Genomic DNA, 17,279 nt, shown 5'->3' on the forward strand with positions numbered 1-17,279 from the left:
GGCCTGATGGCATCCTTTGGCAGTGTCAAGCGTCGCGTACAAGCTATGCCCTCTTTGTTTGGACAGACAAAGACCTGCTGCAACTACTCTTCCGTCATCTACTCAAATGCATCTCTCACCACCAAACAGCCCTTTTCAAGGCTAACCAACCTTTTGTCCGGCGGCTGATCGTTGGCAAGACACGATACCGAGCCCTCTATACAACGCATATCTCTTGTTTACATCCCAAGCTGATTTCTTTTTCAGATTCATGACTTACTTATAACAAAGCATAAAGAATAGTTATGTCCTTCATGTAAAATGACACCAAAGAACCTACCAACCTGCAGCAACTCGTCGCTCTGTTCTACGCGGCGGGCGCACTGCGACGACATCGTCGTCAAGGTATCCACCCGTCGCGGTCACTGTCGACGTGGTGGCCGAACAGGGTGCTGCAACACTGAAAGCATGCAGCATTTTGTACAGTTGCACTGCATTTTATGGTACGAATAAAAGTGGCTATGGCCATGTTATGGCTTATTGGGCTAGTCTAAAAAAATACGAGAGCTCATTTTCTTTAACAGCTTGAGGATCAATAACTTACCAGGTGCAGCGGCCACCATTTCGGTAGGTGACGCACCGCGCGGTGGATCCTCTGCCGCTGTACAGTAAACACATTAAAGGTTTCCGAACTGCACACACATTTGGCGGTAATTAATACACTCCTTCCTCTGATGCTTACGTGTCGCTGCGCTGACGCCCGCAGCCTTGTCTGTAGCTTGGACGACGACTTCCATGGCGGAGGTGGGGACGTCAGCCTTCTGGAAAGTGTCATATGCGTGGCTATTCGTTACAATGCCTATGTTAGAAGTTTTCGTTCTACACATTTGCGGAAATATTCTGCAATTATTGAGTGCTTAATGATCCCATGTATTACCGTCCTCGTGCACTTCCCTGAAGGCATTTTAATTCTGTGTTGATCACTTAATCCCCCTTTTCCCGAAAGCGCAGCCAACTGAGATTCTAGTTGATTAACCTACCTGCTTTTCCATTCTCTGCTACGCTATTTTCCTGCTCACCAACGGTGTCGCGTTCCGCTAAAGGTAGCACTTACAGATAATGGCAAACTCTGAACCGGCACCGTTCAGGAACCCATGATATTACGGCGGCAGTGTGCTTACCTCTTGGTAGGGGAGGTCAGTCACGCCGTGGAGGCGGACCGTCCCGGTCAGTTGTAGGACTCGGCCACGAAAACCGTGTAGCCGCCCCCCTCCTGTGCTTCTGAATATACACGCCAATGTCGAAGGACAAATCGCCCAGACCATTGGACGGTCACTCACCTTTGTACCTTTGTTCTTGGGCAATTGCGGCAGCGTCGCGGCGGGCCTCAAAAACCTGTTTGCGCCACCACTCCTGCCACTGCTCAGTACTTTTGACAACAGGGCCTTCGCTGTTAAGCGCGGTTAAGCGCGTCGGCCAGCTGCTGCCACAGCCGTCGGCGGTCGCCAACAGTGAAGCGCGGCCCCAGCTCGCTGGATCTGCTCCATGAAGGCGACCACCGTCTCTCTCTGTGCCTCCGACACACGTGGCCCCTTCGGTGCTGCCACGTTTAGCGCCATGGCCATAGAATAAAGAACCAACTTCCAGTGCTTGACCAAAGGAGGCGTTGGCTCGACTGAACGACTGAACCAACCGCTTCAAAATTCGCGCGATGTGCTTGAAACGGGGTGGTGGCTAGCGCCATCACTAAACGTTTTGCAACACTGCGACACCACCTAGCGCCATTTCAAGACATTAACCGCAATATTTTGTTTCAGTCGTTTTGCATTCCAAATTGAATCTTTGAAAAGCAACCCCAACACGTTCTGCTACTCAGTCATAATAGCAAAATATTTCTCAACATGTTGGAAACGCTTTTCAATATATTATACGGTCCCCAAGCAGGCGTCAAAAGCGTGACGCAGGCTTCCACTTCGCTCATTGGCTGTTTGCTTCCTCTCGTTCTCGCGAACACTGCGGACCGCCTATTTCGTGACGTACAGAACGGACCGCCTCCGTTCTATTTTGGAACGCGTACAAGATCGCGCCCCAGATTTCCGTCAGTCCTATTGATACTGTTGTCCATGGTTTGAATAAATAAAGATTCTAACAAGAGTCGCGTCATCGGATTATTTTCCTTAGCTAATATAGCAGTGTTTTCCCAATCGATGCGGTGACTGCAATTATCAGCGTGCTCGTCAAGGGCGTTCGAGCCTTTATTCTTGTTGGAGACGTCGCTCTGGTACTCTTTTAATCTTCTCGTGAATTTGCCGGTTTCGCCGATGTAACTGCAGCTGCAGTTTGCGCGTGGTACCTTGTAGATGACATCGGTGTAATTCTTGCTTTCAAGCCGATGCGTTACGCTAACAAATTGATTTCTCAGCTTGTTGGATGGCATGTGTGCTATACTAAGATTGTATCTTGAGAATACGCGGCTAAGTGCTTCGCTGACGCCAGGCACATATGGGACGCCAACGCTTTTCGTGAACGACTTGCCTTGAGATGGCTTGGGATGGAGGACACGAGCTTCCATTTTGTTAATAAACTTCTTCGGGTACCCGTTCCTGGATAATTCGTGACGAATTGTCCTCAGTTCGTTCTGAATTTCGTCGGCACTTGAACAGATGCTTGTGGCCCGCGTCACGGGAGATGAGACGACGGATTTCTTGTGGCAAGGCGGGTGACATAGATTGATGTTTAAGTACCGGCCGGTATGAATCGCCTTCCTATGTACGGTAAATGAGAGCGCCGTTCCACTTTGCCGCACGAGGACGTCAAGGAAGGGGAGGCTGTTGTGAACTCTTATTCTGTAGTAAATTATATGGCTGCTTCTGCTGAGTTGAGTAGACGCAGGAGCGGCCAAGCGTCCTGCCTTCGAACAATGCAGAAGCAGTCGTCTACGTAGCGGATGAAAACCTTTGCCGCGGGAGCTGGCTTCGCATATGTGCCTGGCGTCAGCGAAGCTCTTAGCCACGTATTATTAAGATACGATCTTAGAATAGAACACATGAATTGCAACAAACTGATAAATCAGCTGGTTAAGGAAAAGGATCGCCTTAAAAGCAAGAATTACCCCGGCGTCATCTACAAGGTACCATGCGCAGACTGCAGCTGCGTTACCTCGGAGAAACCAGCAAATTCAAGAGATTAAAAGAGCACCAAAGGGACGTCTCCAACAAGAAAAAAAGCCTGGAACACCCTTGCCGAACACGCCTACAATCGGAGTCACCGCATCAATCGGCAAAACGCTGCTATATTAGCTAAGGAAAAGAATCCGATGACACGATTATTGTTCAAATCTTATTCAGACTACGGGCAACAGTATCAACAGAACTGATGGAAATATACCAGCATACACTCGTTCTCGACGACACTTTTTGGGATAAAAACGACTTCCGGATCTTGTCCGCTTTTAGTCTGATCAAGGAGCCCGTATGGGTCCCGAAACGTCTCTGTGTTATTTTCACCTTGGCTTGGCCAGTGACCACAATTTCTGCATCAGATACAACGTATGCTCGCCAACATTCACATTTACACACACCCACGCGTGCACACACACTCACAAATGTACGCAAACACGCACGCACGTTCGCGCACACTCACACAAACGCGCACACAAAGAGATACGACACATGCTCATCCTCTTTCAGATTTACACGCGCCCACGCATGCTCACACACCAAAAAATGTGCGCGCATGCACGCACGCACGCACGTTCGCGCAAACTCGCACAAGCGCACACACACAGAGATACGACGCACGCTAGCCCGTATTCACGTTTACACGCGCCCACGCATGCACACACGCGCAGAAATGTACGCACGCACGTTCGTGCACACTTACACGAACGCATACACACACAGAGATACGCCGTATGCTCTCCCGCATTCACATTTACACGTGCGGAAGCTTGAACACACACTCGAAAATGTACGCACGCACGCACGTTCACGCAGACTCACACAAACGCACACGCATATAGATAGAACACATGCCCACCCGCATTCACATTTAAACGCGCCCACGCACGCACACCGAAAATGTACAGACGCACGAACGCACGTGCGCGCACACTCACACAAAGGCACACACAGATACGACAGATGCTCGCCCACATTCACGTTCACACGCGCCCACACATGCACACACGGCCAAAAATGTACGCACGCACGCTCGCGCACACTCACACAATGGTACACATACAGCGATACTACACATGCTCGCCTGCATTCACATTTACACGTTCCCACGCATGCACACGCTCCAAAAATGTATGCACGCGCGTAGACATGAACGTACGTTCCCGCACACTCACACACGTTCGGCTGCACTCACGCCAACGCACACATAGAGAGACACAACACATGCTCACCTCATTCAGATTTCCATGCTGCCAAGCATGCACACACAGCCAAAAATGCACGCACGCACGCACGTTCCCGCACTCACACAAATGCACATACACAGTACGAGACATGCTCGCCCGCATTCGGATTTACACGCGCCCACGCATGCACACACACTCAAAGATGTTAGCAGGCACGCACGTCGGTTCGCGCATACTCACACAAACGTAGAGATACGACACTTGCTCACCCGCATTCACATTTACACGCACCGACGCATGCACACACGCCCAAAAATATACGGACGCACGCACACACTCACAAACGCAGACACACACAAATACAACACATGCTCACCCGCATTCTCATTTACACGCGGCCACGCACGCCTAAAATTTTTGGACGCACACACACACGCACGCACGCAAGTTGGCGCACACTCAAACAAACGCGCACATACAAAAATACGACGCATGCTCACCGGCATTCACATTTACATGTGCCCACGCATGCACACATGGCCAAAATGTACGGACGCACGCACACAGAGATAGGACACATGCTCACCCGCATTCACATTTAGATGGGCCCACTTATGCACATGCGCCAAAATGTACAGACGCACGCACACGTTCACGCACACTCACACAAGCGCGCAGACACAGAGATGCGACGCCTGCTCGCCCGCATTCACATTTACACGCACCCACGCATGCAGACACGCCCAAAAATCTACGCACGCACGCAAACACGCACGCACTTTCGCGCACGCTCATACAAGCACACACACACAGAGATACTACGCATGCTCGTCCGCACGTATCCAGCTTTTCTGGACACGAGGGTTTAGTTCGTGTGAGTGCCACCACGTGGCATACTGACAATAAACTTTTCAAACTTCCCGCGGTGACGCGTGATGACGTCAACAAAACAGAAATAAAATAATTAGAAGCTATCCCTGCGCATTCCACTTCGCCACATTGCTTGTCCCGCGGGCGTTATCAGTGTTCTTGATAAAGCGTAGCCGCTCGTCGCCTCGCAATGACTTATCATCCTAAGAGCGTTTGTCGCGACGAGCGACGATTTATTCGGGGCTTTTGACACGGTATTTTTCCCTTTCCTTTTTTCTTGATACTAAGTAGTAAACAAGCTGTGGTAATCGTTGAAAGCACCCCGCAAAAGCCTTTCTTCAATCGGCACATAATCTTCCGAACATCGTACAGCGTCTACGAGAGGCGCCGTCATGGACGCTTTTGATTTTGAATTATGGATTTCGTTAAGGTGCCCCCAATTATTTCCTTAGAGACTTTGCTATCCGCACTCGTGGGGCACTGCAGCAGCTGCAAATCGAGATGGGCATAACTATTTAGATGGATACATGGATAAGTTGGTTTTGCATCTTGAGCAAGAGGCACGACACAAGAATTGTACAAACTGTCTCTGTTTGGTCGTCCGTTGACATGACATGGCCAAAGCCGCTCAAAATGTTACGCCCCATTTAGTGGCCACCGGGCCAGGAACACCTTTGGGCATGACACATACAATACTTTCAGGTAGTTGTGAAAGTACTGTCCTGTCACGGTTATCCACGTGTGTGAAGAAAGACCATTATTTAAGATTATCGTGCAGTAAGACATACGGCATTTGTCCGTACTCCATATTGTCTTCCATGTTTGCGTTCCGACTATAAAATATAGCCGCAATGTAGACTAGCAGATATCGAACGCCAGAATGGCTGCCCACATATTCAAAGACCTCGCGCACAAACCATGACACTTGCTTGTATTCAAGAGTTCTGCGACTCCCAAGAACATCCTTCAGAAATGGGAAATATTAAATGATGGGGTTTTACGTGCCAAAACCACGATCTCATTATGAGGCACGCGGTTGTGGGGGATTCCGTTATAATTTGGGCCAGCTGGGGTTCTTTAAAGGCCACCTAAATCTATGTGCATGGGTGTTTTCACATTTCGCTCTCATCAAAATGCGGCCGCCGTGGCTAGAATTATATCTTGCGGCCTCGTGCTTAGCAGCAAAACACTACATCCACTAAGCAACTAGGGTGGGTAAGGAATGTTTGCAGTTCGAGGAAGGTGACATCGGCACGTGAGACAATTTGTTTGCATCGTCGTGGTGTTAGAATCGGTACGAACCGTCGAAGAATGACCATAGAGTGCATTGTATTTATTGTGATGGAGACCGCGCCCAATATTTTATACCCGAATCACTCCGTAACGACTGACGACCAAGCATATCGCTTATATGTGCAGTCGCCTGACAGTTGCCGGTCGCTGGCGTCGGTCACAGGACCTACGTGACCTCTCTACAACACTTGCCAACATTATCGCCTTATTTGGTACCATCGGGTTTCGGCTGAACTCCTTCAACAGCTAATTTATTTGTCCGAAATTTTGGCAACCAATTTATGGCTTTTGATCTTTAAGTCATCTTTTATATTTAAGCTGGTACTGTCCTGAGATTTCCAGCGGGTTCACCTTTCCCAAAATGCCTGCAGCTTTGTCGGTCACTGTTCATATTTTGGGGGATATTTAATAAACGTTGAAACCATACACTCTAAAAATTTTAACACCCTTAAGAGTGTAAATGACTTGTCCCATGGGTGACACTCTTTTTGGGTGTATTGCTACACCCCAAGCAAAGGAATGTAAATTAACACCCCACAAAGGGAAGGGTCTTAATATGACGTCAACGTGCCTATGGGTGTAAAACAAACAACACCCTTTCTATATGGGCGTAACACAGACACCAACCTTTCAATATGGGCGTAGCATGAACAACACCCTTCCAAAAGGGTGTTATCCCTGCAAGTATTTTAGCGTTCACTACAGCCATGTAGTTAATCGACAGACTAGCTGTTGTGAATGCTGCCTAGTCTTAGCTATGGTACTCACCTTGTTCAGTATGAGCCAGAATCTGTGAGACGTCGTCATAATGCGCTTCTGGTCCGTCATGTGGTAGCATATATAACGTGCGACCCTTTCAGGCAAAAAAATTTAAGTTTCACGATCGCAGCAATGCACACACCCTATGCTTTTCGTAATCTTCCTCTACAGTGATAGTACACTACCGGCAGGATGCAGAACGCAATAACAACGCGCGCTGCACTAAAGACACTGGATATCCCGCACCTTGGTGCACCAGTACTTATCATTCCATGGAAACAGCACACAGCCAAAAGCATGATGTTACATGCATTTCAGAAATAATTAAAAACCTCCACTTATCTTGGGCAAAAATTTTTGCAGCAACACCAGCTCGACCAGGAGGGAGACACCACAGCTCGTTGTTGTAGCTCACATTGAATGCAATAGAGCGCAAGCAATGCATGGATTGGCGACGGTAACAAGTGCAGTACTACAGAAGCATACGTTTGCCTGTCAATCAGTTTTTTGCCGTTTTAAGCACATGTTTTATACCTCTATTCATCAAAGTTGTCATTTGTCTCCACGAGATGCTTCTACTAGTACCTTCACATATGACTTAAAGGTAGCACTGAAATCCAAACAAAGTGCAACAAAGCGCTTCCACTTAGAATAATGTTTCAGCATTTACAAACAAAACTGCATGTGTAGTTGTGCATACTGTTTAATATATAAGCATGCACTATTTCCTGAAATGCATGTATGCTTCATTTACTGCCAGTGACCTGCTTATACCCAATAATTTAGTTTCTTTTTCACCATGTGCTTGCACTGAATATCCCACAGGCATTGAAAGTTAAGCTACCAGAACAACAATCAGCTAGTCGAAGGTTACTTAATTGAACAAAATCATTGTAAAATTTGTGACGAAATGTCAGAAGAAAAGTATTTATTATTTCATTAAAGAGAAATGGTTACATAATAATGTTTGCACATTTTAAAAGTAAAAAGGAAGATAAGGAGTAAAACCATACCAATACACAGACATAAGCAACGAATAATGGCACAGGTTTGTTCAGTTAAATTTTAAGCACAAAAGTTTTTTTAATAACCTCACTACGAACTATCACATTTTCATTCGAAAAGCACTGCATCTTATTACAAAGTACAAAAATAACCGGCCACATAAGAAAGAGCAAGTCTGAGTGTGTCTATGTCAGCACAAGGATAGGAAGTTGGGCGAGTTGGTGCGGTAACATCATCTTGGATTGTAGCGCGAAGTGACACGGACACAGACTAGAAGCAGACAGCATGAGCGCTAACTCTCAACTAAATTTTTATTGGAACGAAGAACACATAAATCTGGGTGATTGCAAAAGAACCGCAGCATAAGAACATGACAAGGTATGAAGACATCAGTTAAACATATCAGGAAGTAGGGAAGTCAAAAAAGGAAACAACAAAAAGACACTACTTTAGATTAACACACGTGTTGTGAAAATACTGAAATTCACATTCCAACAGAGACGAAGATGCCTGGCTAACGCAAGTCTCTCCTAATCATTTAATGTGGAATGCCTCGATTATTTCCTGTGTGGTTTGGCATTTGTGTCTTGAAAGAATTTTCGTGTCTTCAAAGAAAGGTTTACAACCGCAATTGAAACGATGTGACGCTAGATGTGAAGCATTAGGTTTGTTAAGTAAATGTTTGTGTTCTTCTGGTCCAATATTAATGCACCTGCCGCTCCGCCCAATGTGAGTTTTCCCGCACTTGAGAGGAATCTGATAAACTATACCAGTGTTGCAAGGCACAAAAAAGGACGCATGTCTAATGCCGCAATGATCTTTTCTTTTTTGCCACCCTGTTGAAGTTTTGTATTTATCATAGGGCACATGATAGACAACTTGCGGGGCCGAGAAAACATTATCCAAGTCATATCTATTGGCCACGTTCCCTAAACCATGGGATAATCTATGTACATAGGGCACCACAGCAAACCTTTTTTTTTCTTGTTTCTTAGCGGGGCTTTTTATCCATTTTAAAAGCGTTTCACAGGTTAGTGATAATAAATGCACAAGATAAATAGCCTCCTCGAGCCTATTTGTTGTGAAAAACTTTGTTTCATATTGTGTGGACATGACTAGCTGACTCAGCTCTTAAGTTTGCCATTACTAAGTCATGTCCACACAATATGAAACAAAGCTTTTCACAACAAATAGATAGGCTCGAGAAGCCTAGTTATCCTGTGCATTTATGATCACTAACCTGCGAAAAGCTTTTAAAATGGGTAAAAGGCCCCGCTAAGAAACAAGAAAAACAGAAAAATAAGGTTTGCTGTGGCGCCCTATGTACATAGATTCTCCCATGGTTTAGGGAATGTGGCCAATAGATATGACGTGGATAAAGTTTTCCCGGCCCCGCAAGTTGTCTATCATGTGGCCTATGATAAATAGGAAACTTGAACAGGGTGGCAAAAAAAGAAAAGATGATCGCGGTATTAGACATGTGCCCCTTTTTGTGCCTTGTAACGCTGGTATAGTTTATCATATTCCTCTCTAATGCGGGAAGACTTACATTGGACAGATCGGTAGGTGCATTAATATTAGACTAAAAGAACACAAACATTCACTTTACAACCCTAATGCTTCACATATAGCGTCACATTGCTTCAATTGCAGTTGTAAACCTTTGTTTGAAGACACAAAATTCTTTCGAGACACAAATGCCAAACCACACGGGAAATAATCGAAGCATTCCACATTAAAAGATTAGGAGAGACTTGCGTTAGCCAGGCATCTTTGTCTCTGATAGAATGCGAATTTCAGCATCTTCACAACACGTGTCTTAATCTCAAGTAGTGTCTTTTTGTTGTGTCCTTCTTTGACTTCCCTACTTCCTGACATGTTTAACTGATGTCTTCATACCTTGTCATGTTCTTATGCTGTGGTTTTTTGCAATCACCTATATATATATGTTCTTCGTTTCAATAAAAATTTAGTTGAGAGTTAGCGCTCATCCTGTCTGCTTGTAGTCTGTGTCCGTGTCACTTCGCGCAACAATCCAAGAGCATATGCGAACAAAACATGGCTAGTAATAACTAGTGAGCACTACAAAAGTTGAACATGAAAACTAGTAATAGTAAAGATATATACTTCGCTCAGCTGAACTGAAAAATATTGCAAATATCACAAAGACAGCATAAAAACTGAGCAGGACAGAGCACTGACTGTTATAGTTGTAAAATGCACACCAAATCTAGACATAAAAAGTCAAAACTATACTGCTGGAAATGGTGATCTCTCCAAGAGACCACTGAGGAACAAAAGGTATACTTTTTATAATTCCATCTCATAGATTACTGATCTAATTAAATTTGATACTTGACCCCTTGTGTGTCACAAATGCCCTGTTCTCATTACCTATGCATGATTACCAGCCTTGGTGAAAGAATGAATTGCACTAATGTTTTGAACACCGGTAAAAATGCTGCTTGTTCTAAACTTTCTGCTGTGACAGCACACTTGTGGGCAGTTGTGAACGCAGTTGCCTATAGGGCTCAAACACCATGTTTTGGCTGCACAGGTACTGTCTACCGAACACCTGGTTCAAGATAGCTTGCATCTCAGAGTGTGCAGCCTCCTTGCCAGTTGATACCAGTTGATACCTCCTTGCCAGTTTCACCTTGCCAGTTGATAAAGCCTCAGCAGCTGCAATCACTTGCGACTGCTCCTAAAGGTGCCATAAGGTCAGGCAGCAAACACAGATACCACGTAGCAAAACTTTCAGAGTGCATTGTGTGACTCGAGGTGTGTAATTTGTGCTTTAGTTGGGCAGCACTGCCACCATTCAGAACTATTCATTGCAGCTCCTAAATTTCAACCACATCAACAAAATAAATTAGGACAGTTCCTTCAGTACGGTGGCAGATGCTCAGCTGCAGGCTTTCTAGAACCATGCATTATCTTCAGACAGTGCCAGTACAGCCCGTAGCACATCTTTCAAGCACTCCAGACAAGTACACCGATTGCACTGTACACAGAGCATCTGGTGTCCATTTACCTATAGAGGCAAGGTAGCCCCTAGAACACCTTTTGTGACAGGCATGCTGTGCACTTTGTCCCCTGAAATGCAAGTGCCATTTGATACTTCAGTGCCTGTAGTGTCATTTACATCTGAATGAATAATGAATACATAGTAGTAACACAAAGACGACAAAAAAAAGCCATCAGCCATCAACTGTGTGGCAAATCTGGGTGCAAGGTATTCTCTTATCAAATATACCTGTAGGCATTGCGACCAATGTGCTCCCAAGATGTATGAGGCATTAGTCAGTGCAGAGCTGTAAGGACATGACAATCCTAGGATGATTATGTTCTTGAGGTTTTCTTCTCCACTTTCCATCTTTTGAAACGTGTATATTGTCATGAAAACAAAAATGCTACAACTGGCGTGTGATAAGTTTTGCGTCTTATTTCCTAGCAGCTCATTGAAACGAGCCAAGATGACAAATTCAAATGCTGTTACCTCATCAGACATTCAAATTTCTTAATCACCAGCAAAACCAGATAGGCATTAGAGTGAGCATCACCTAAATATATTACACTGATTTAAAGTTATTGCACCGCATTGTGCCAGGTAAAAATGTTAGAAAAATAAAAAATGGCAAGATTCTACGGCCAACCGTGAAAACTAAATGAAAAAATCACTAAGCTTTCTTAAACGGGTTCAGAAGCTTTACAACTGGCAGTCTTGGTGATGCACACGCTGATAGATGAGCAGCCATTCCACTGAGACGAGAATGTTGAGGGCTTCGCATGGAAGTCTGCGAGACACTGAAGAGTAGTTCTTGGTCAACATGAAGGAGGTTGCTTGCATACACGTCTGGTCCACCCTACTGAATGCATGGTGTTACCGGAACTTTTTCTCCCTGCATTGTGGTAAAAAAGCATGGTTAAGTTTAGACGATATTTGATATGTAAAAAAAAAGAGGTGAGGCGTACAGACAGGACACATGAGCAGAGAAGTGAGCACGAACGCAAAAAACATGAAACATTTCATGAAATTGTTTTAACACATAAAATTTTGTACTATGTGTCATTAATTATGAGGGTTCATAAGCGCAACATATTTCATATATAAGCAGGTAGCATTATAAGCTTGGTCAGTTTCTACAAGCTCGTTTGAGGCAGGAAATCGAGTTTCACAAAGACAACCTCAACATTCTTGATTGAAAAAGGAACATCTCAGATGACATGCCGTCCTGTGAATGGGAATTGCACAGTTCAAGAAAAACAAATTAAAGCTGGTACACCGATCCTGAAAAAAAGAATAAGCACCTGCTACTGCAAGAAGCTAATTAATTGATAGGTTTTATTAGCACAAGGGCATCTTTGACCAAAGAGCGTTAAGTCTATACTGCAAAAAATAAACTTAGCGCATCTTAGCAAAGCAAATATATAAAGATGACTGATGCCTCTCTGTACTACAGTTGCTTTGTCTAGCATGAAGTCATTTTGATGCATGCACACGTACATACACACGCTACACCCAAGTGTAACAGCTGCAGAATTAAAATTTGGCAGCAACGAAGCCGCAAATTTTAACCCTTGATCCCGAGCTGTACTAGTGGCTGGAGGTAGTACCAATATCGCCAATGACGAGTCGCATTTTCTCTGCCCAATGTTATGCAGCTCTGACTGTCAAAGATGAGTTACAGTCGGCATTGAGGGAAAGCTGCCCTCAAGAGCAGCTGTTATTTTTGTGTTATTTCCAACCAGAGACCAATGAAGTAATATATTTTAGAATGAGAATGACACCGAAAAAATGAGTACATAAAAATTTGGAAAATTTGGTACATTTTTCCGGAATTAACTTGGGGGTTTACGGGTAAAGCGGGAATCCAGAAACTAGAACAAGTTTTGACATGTTTGCTACCAGTGGTTGCTAGAAAATATGTTGGCATTCTGTAGTTTTGTCCAACAATGCAAAAGGGATTCTTAATAACTGAAGAAATAAATGGAAAGGTATCATGAAGTATATTTCGTGAATGTAATGCAGAATCACTCAACTTCGGTTACTATATAATCTCCACTCGATTAACCTGCACTTTCTCAATTAGTTCAGGAGGTGTTAGAAGTGCTTCTTAATATCCTCCTATTTATTAGACTAATCATATCTCTGTACACAAAGGCTACTAATTAGGTCCCATGCTATATCATTATCTTAACAAAAACTTCACTTAGTAATACACATGCTGTGATAAGATTTGAGACCACATTGAGATGCTGTAAAACGTGAATTCATTACTTTTAAAATGAAGCTCCTGTTCTTGCAAACGGGAAGAAAGGATACTGAGGGTCAAAATTTTTCTTAATCACAACTGGAAGATGCCAGGGAAGGCCCGTGGAAACTTATTTTTAATTTTCTATTTAAAAGTAGAAATGATAAAGGGAAATTAAAATTGTCAAAAAAAACAAAAAAACCAGCCATGGGAGGAGAACGAACCTACAGCCTTTGCATTAGGCATGCGATGCACTAACCACTGTGCTACCAAGGCAGCATTCAACCATCCACAATGGCCCCTCAGACTGTCGACGCTCGAACGCGGCCGTAGTACCACAGTGGTTATTATATCACATGCGTTATGTGAACGTTATGGGTCTGTTCCCCACCCACAGGTGGATGTCTTTTCATCCACTTTCATTTCCCTTGAATTTCTCATTTCTATACTTCATATAAAAAATATAAACATGTTCCTGTATGCTTGCTTTGGCCTCATTATCTGCTGGCTTCTTCCAGTTGTTACTTCCAACACTTATACATATTCTCATCTGGTAAGTAAACAGCTTTTGCATGATGCTGGAATGCAATATAAAACATTATTGCAGGGCCGTGTTATGTAGAATGCCTTACATTGCCCAGGCAAGGTGTATTAATGTCAATCTGAAAAAAAATCCCACTTTAGACAGAAATGCTGTGTACTGCTGTGTGCAACAGGGTTTAAAGAAAGCAACTTGTTCAGAAATAGAACCATCAAACAACGAGGAAATATGAAAACTAGATGAAAATTTGACGTAGTAGTTCTGCGGAAACCCGCAAGGTGGAGAGAAGTAATGAATAAAGGGAAAATCAGACATCCACCCTTTCGTAGCAATTGCTACAAATTGCTTTGTAGCAATTGCTACGAAAGGGTGGATGTCTGATTTTCCCTTTATTCATAGATGAAAATTTGTGCAGTTGCATGTTAAAAATTTAGCACAGCAACAGATGAAGACATATTGAAGGAAGCGCGAGGATGGTTTATTTTGGACACACTAGGCAATATACTTGAAAGATGCATATGAGCTTACACGTGGAGAAATGTTTATGTAGCAGCTAAACTACGAACAGGCCTAGAACACACTGATACAAAGTGTCTAGCATGTAAATCTTAACAAGCCCTTAAGTCAAAGAAACATGGCTCTTTCTCATGATTAGCTACACATGGCTGGCTCACACAACTTAGCCGCTTCTATATATGCCTTGTAAGTATCAGGTGGTCTGTGTGACTTGTGCAAGCTTTGAATATGTACAAGTGCCACGTAGCTGGACAGAACCAAGGTAATGTCGTTTGCCATCGTTTTGAGCAAGTGAAACCAATTTTCGGGTTTTTCCTAATAAGGTAATTAGTTAACGATTATTTAACTGCTCAAATATTATATTCAAAGCAAAAGTGTCAGTGCGAAAATTGTAGAGCATCCTGAAAAATTCCCAATCCAGCTTTCTACTGCTCAATAGGTGCAATAAAAATTTTTTTCAAGCTTGAAAGAAGCCTGTGAATGCATGCAAGAAGTGCCGTGCAACTAACCACTCGTGCACCTGAACACCATTTGGCTCCTCCTTTCATGCTTGAAAAAACCTTTTTGAAAAGAATATTTTAGAAATTGATTAGTTATTATTGACTATGTTTTAGGCAAAATGCATGAAATAGTATGACTGCCACCTCCATTTTTGGCGGCAAGAATTGACTGCATTTTCATGTCCAAATTCATCTATACATGATGCGTGTTTTGAGCTGGTTCTGTAATTTAGGCTGGTTTTGACTACTTGAAGCTTCGCACTCTAATAATGGAGTCTACAGTCTAAAAAGAAATTGGTACATAAGCGGTCGCTGTCAGTACTCCATACTCCTTTAACTTAGTGCTAAGTGCTTGTGAGCCAAGAAGTTGGTAGTTCTAAGTAGTATTTCCCATCCTGACCTGGTGTTATAGTCCAGTTACTATGATGCCATGCTGCTCAGTCATGCTGGTCACAGCTTCAATCTAGGCCATGGTAGCTACCCTCCAATGGGGGTAAAATGCAATAACGCTTATGGGCACTTAGATTCAGGTATACATTAAAGAAGGCCAGGTTCCCAAAACTTCAGGTTGTGACTTTCGAATGTAAAAGCCCTTAATTTAACTTTAAAATCTAAAGGTGCTTTATTAGGAGCAGGACATCATCTTGAGCTTTTACTGCACTGCCATGACACCAAGAAACTCCGAGTAGATAAAACAATTTCTTAGACAATGTCTATACCTTGCAAACAATTACAAACACTTCTCTGCATGCACCTCTGTTGTTATATTTAGTTCCGTATGCCAAGGCGGGTTAGTATGTTAGAACATGTTTTAAACCTGTTTTTTTTACCGCTTTAAAGTTGTTGGTTACTTTGCATCTCTGTGTGTGTCGAACGCACATTTCAGTGCATCAATTTCTTCATAAAGTGCACTCCTCCTTATTTATTTGTGCATGCAAAAAGGGTTCAGAAGAACTGCTTTCTGAAGATCCTTATAACAAGCAAAAAACAATTCTGTGTAGGCTGCACAAAGAGAAAGGATTGGTTTGTAAATACGTTATTTAGTTTTTAAATAAAGAGGCAGCTGTCAGTATTCTTTTCCAAAGTAAAAAATTGCCCCTACCTGGCTCTGCTTCATTTTCCGATGTTGATGGTCCATTCGGGGGCACTCAACTGATAGGCTGCACTTTGGCCATGTCGGGTGTGCTGTCACCAGGCCCAAGGTCGATCGACATCCTCACCAAAAGTCGAGTCCAAACTCTATAAAAGAAACATCTCATCATTTTGCTATCAGTTTTGTCATCTTGCGTGTTTCACACACAGCCGTCAGTGAAATATTTCGTCACTTGGATACTGAAAAAAATTCAAGCATTTTCTGGCAGTAAATGGAGAACATTAAAGAGCAAATACAGTTGTCAGATTGGATTGATCAAGTACAGCAGAAATGGAAATAAATCAGTGATACTGTGTCTGTTGGCTTTGAATGGAAGCAACGTAAAAACAGTACTTGCAGCCACGCCACTTTGAATTTCCCTTGTTTGCTACACCTCACGACAAGTTTGGCATCGTGCGGTACTCGGGATAGTAATCGCTTAAACTTAAGGTGAACGAGCGTCGGGAAATTAACAGGATACTTAACCGGGCAATATTTGCGCATAAAACAACTCCCGTAGCGAAGCTACTGTCAAATACCCGATGACGCATCTGCGGGCGGTGCGGTTTGGGCGAAAAATTCAAAAAGGAATGCGAGTTTCACTTGTTTCACGCCTACTAAGCTAAGATAGAATTTGAGTTTCTTACTAAACTTTACTGGATATTTACGCTCCGAATAAAACGCTGGAAATTTTGTTACGTCACATTGCATACGTATGAAAGTGAGGAAATTGCTTTTATTGTATTCTGCCCAGGCGGCATGTAGCAGCTGCCACTCTCATGCAACAAAAGCATGAAAGTGGTACTCGCGGCACGGAAAACAAACACATACAGCGCCAACGTTACGCCTCTTGGAGTTAGAACTAAGCACGATCAAGCCAATTTTCTATCCTTCATAACGCCATGAACACGACCAAACATCGAGCGAAACAACTATCTGCTCTCGAAAATTATTACCGCTTCCATTTACATACCTATCGCTGCCACAAGCAAATGCCAACGGGCTAGCTGTCCACAAGCCGCAGATTAGACTGACAGCAACATATTACGGTAACATAACACAA

At 43.7% G+C, this 17,279-nt stretch overlaps 1 long non-coding RNA gene across 1 annotated transcript in view; it reads right to left on the reverse strand.

Moving 5' to 3' along the window:
• Nucleotides 1-345: 345 nt before the first annotated feature.
• Nucleotides 346-17,279, reverse strand: part of LOC129381831 (uncharacterized) — a 113,815-nt gene continuing 96,881 nt past the window's right edge. The window contains exons 2-4 of the long non-coding RNA XR_008609964.1: nt 722-800; nt 584-640; nt 346-439 (exon numbers count right to left, since the gene is read on the reverse strand). This is a non-coding gene — a long non-coding RNA (uncharacterized lncRNA). The remainder of the gene's footprint in view (nt 440-583; nt 641-721; nt 801-17,279) is intronic.

Source organism: Dermacentor andersoni, chromosome 1 (genome assembly GCF_023375885.2).
Source record: "Dermacentor andersoni chromosome 1, qqDerAnde1_hic_scaffold, whole genome shotgun sequence".
Lineage (NCBI taxonomy): Eukaryota > Metazoa > Arthropoda > Arachnida > Ixodida > Ixodidae > Dermacentor > Dermacentor andersoni.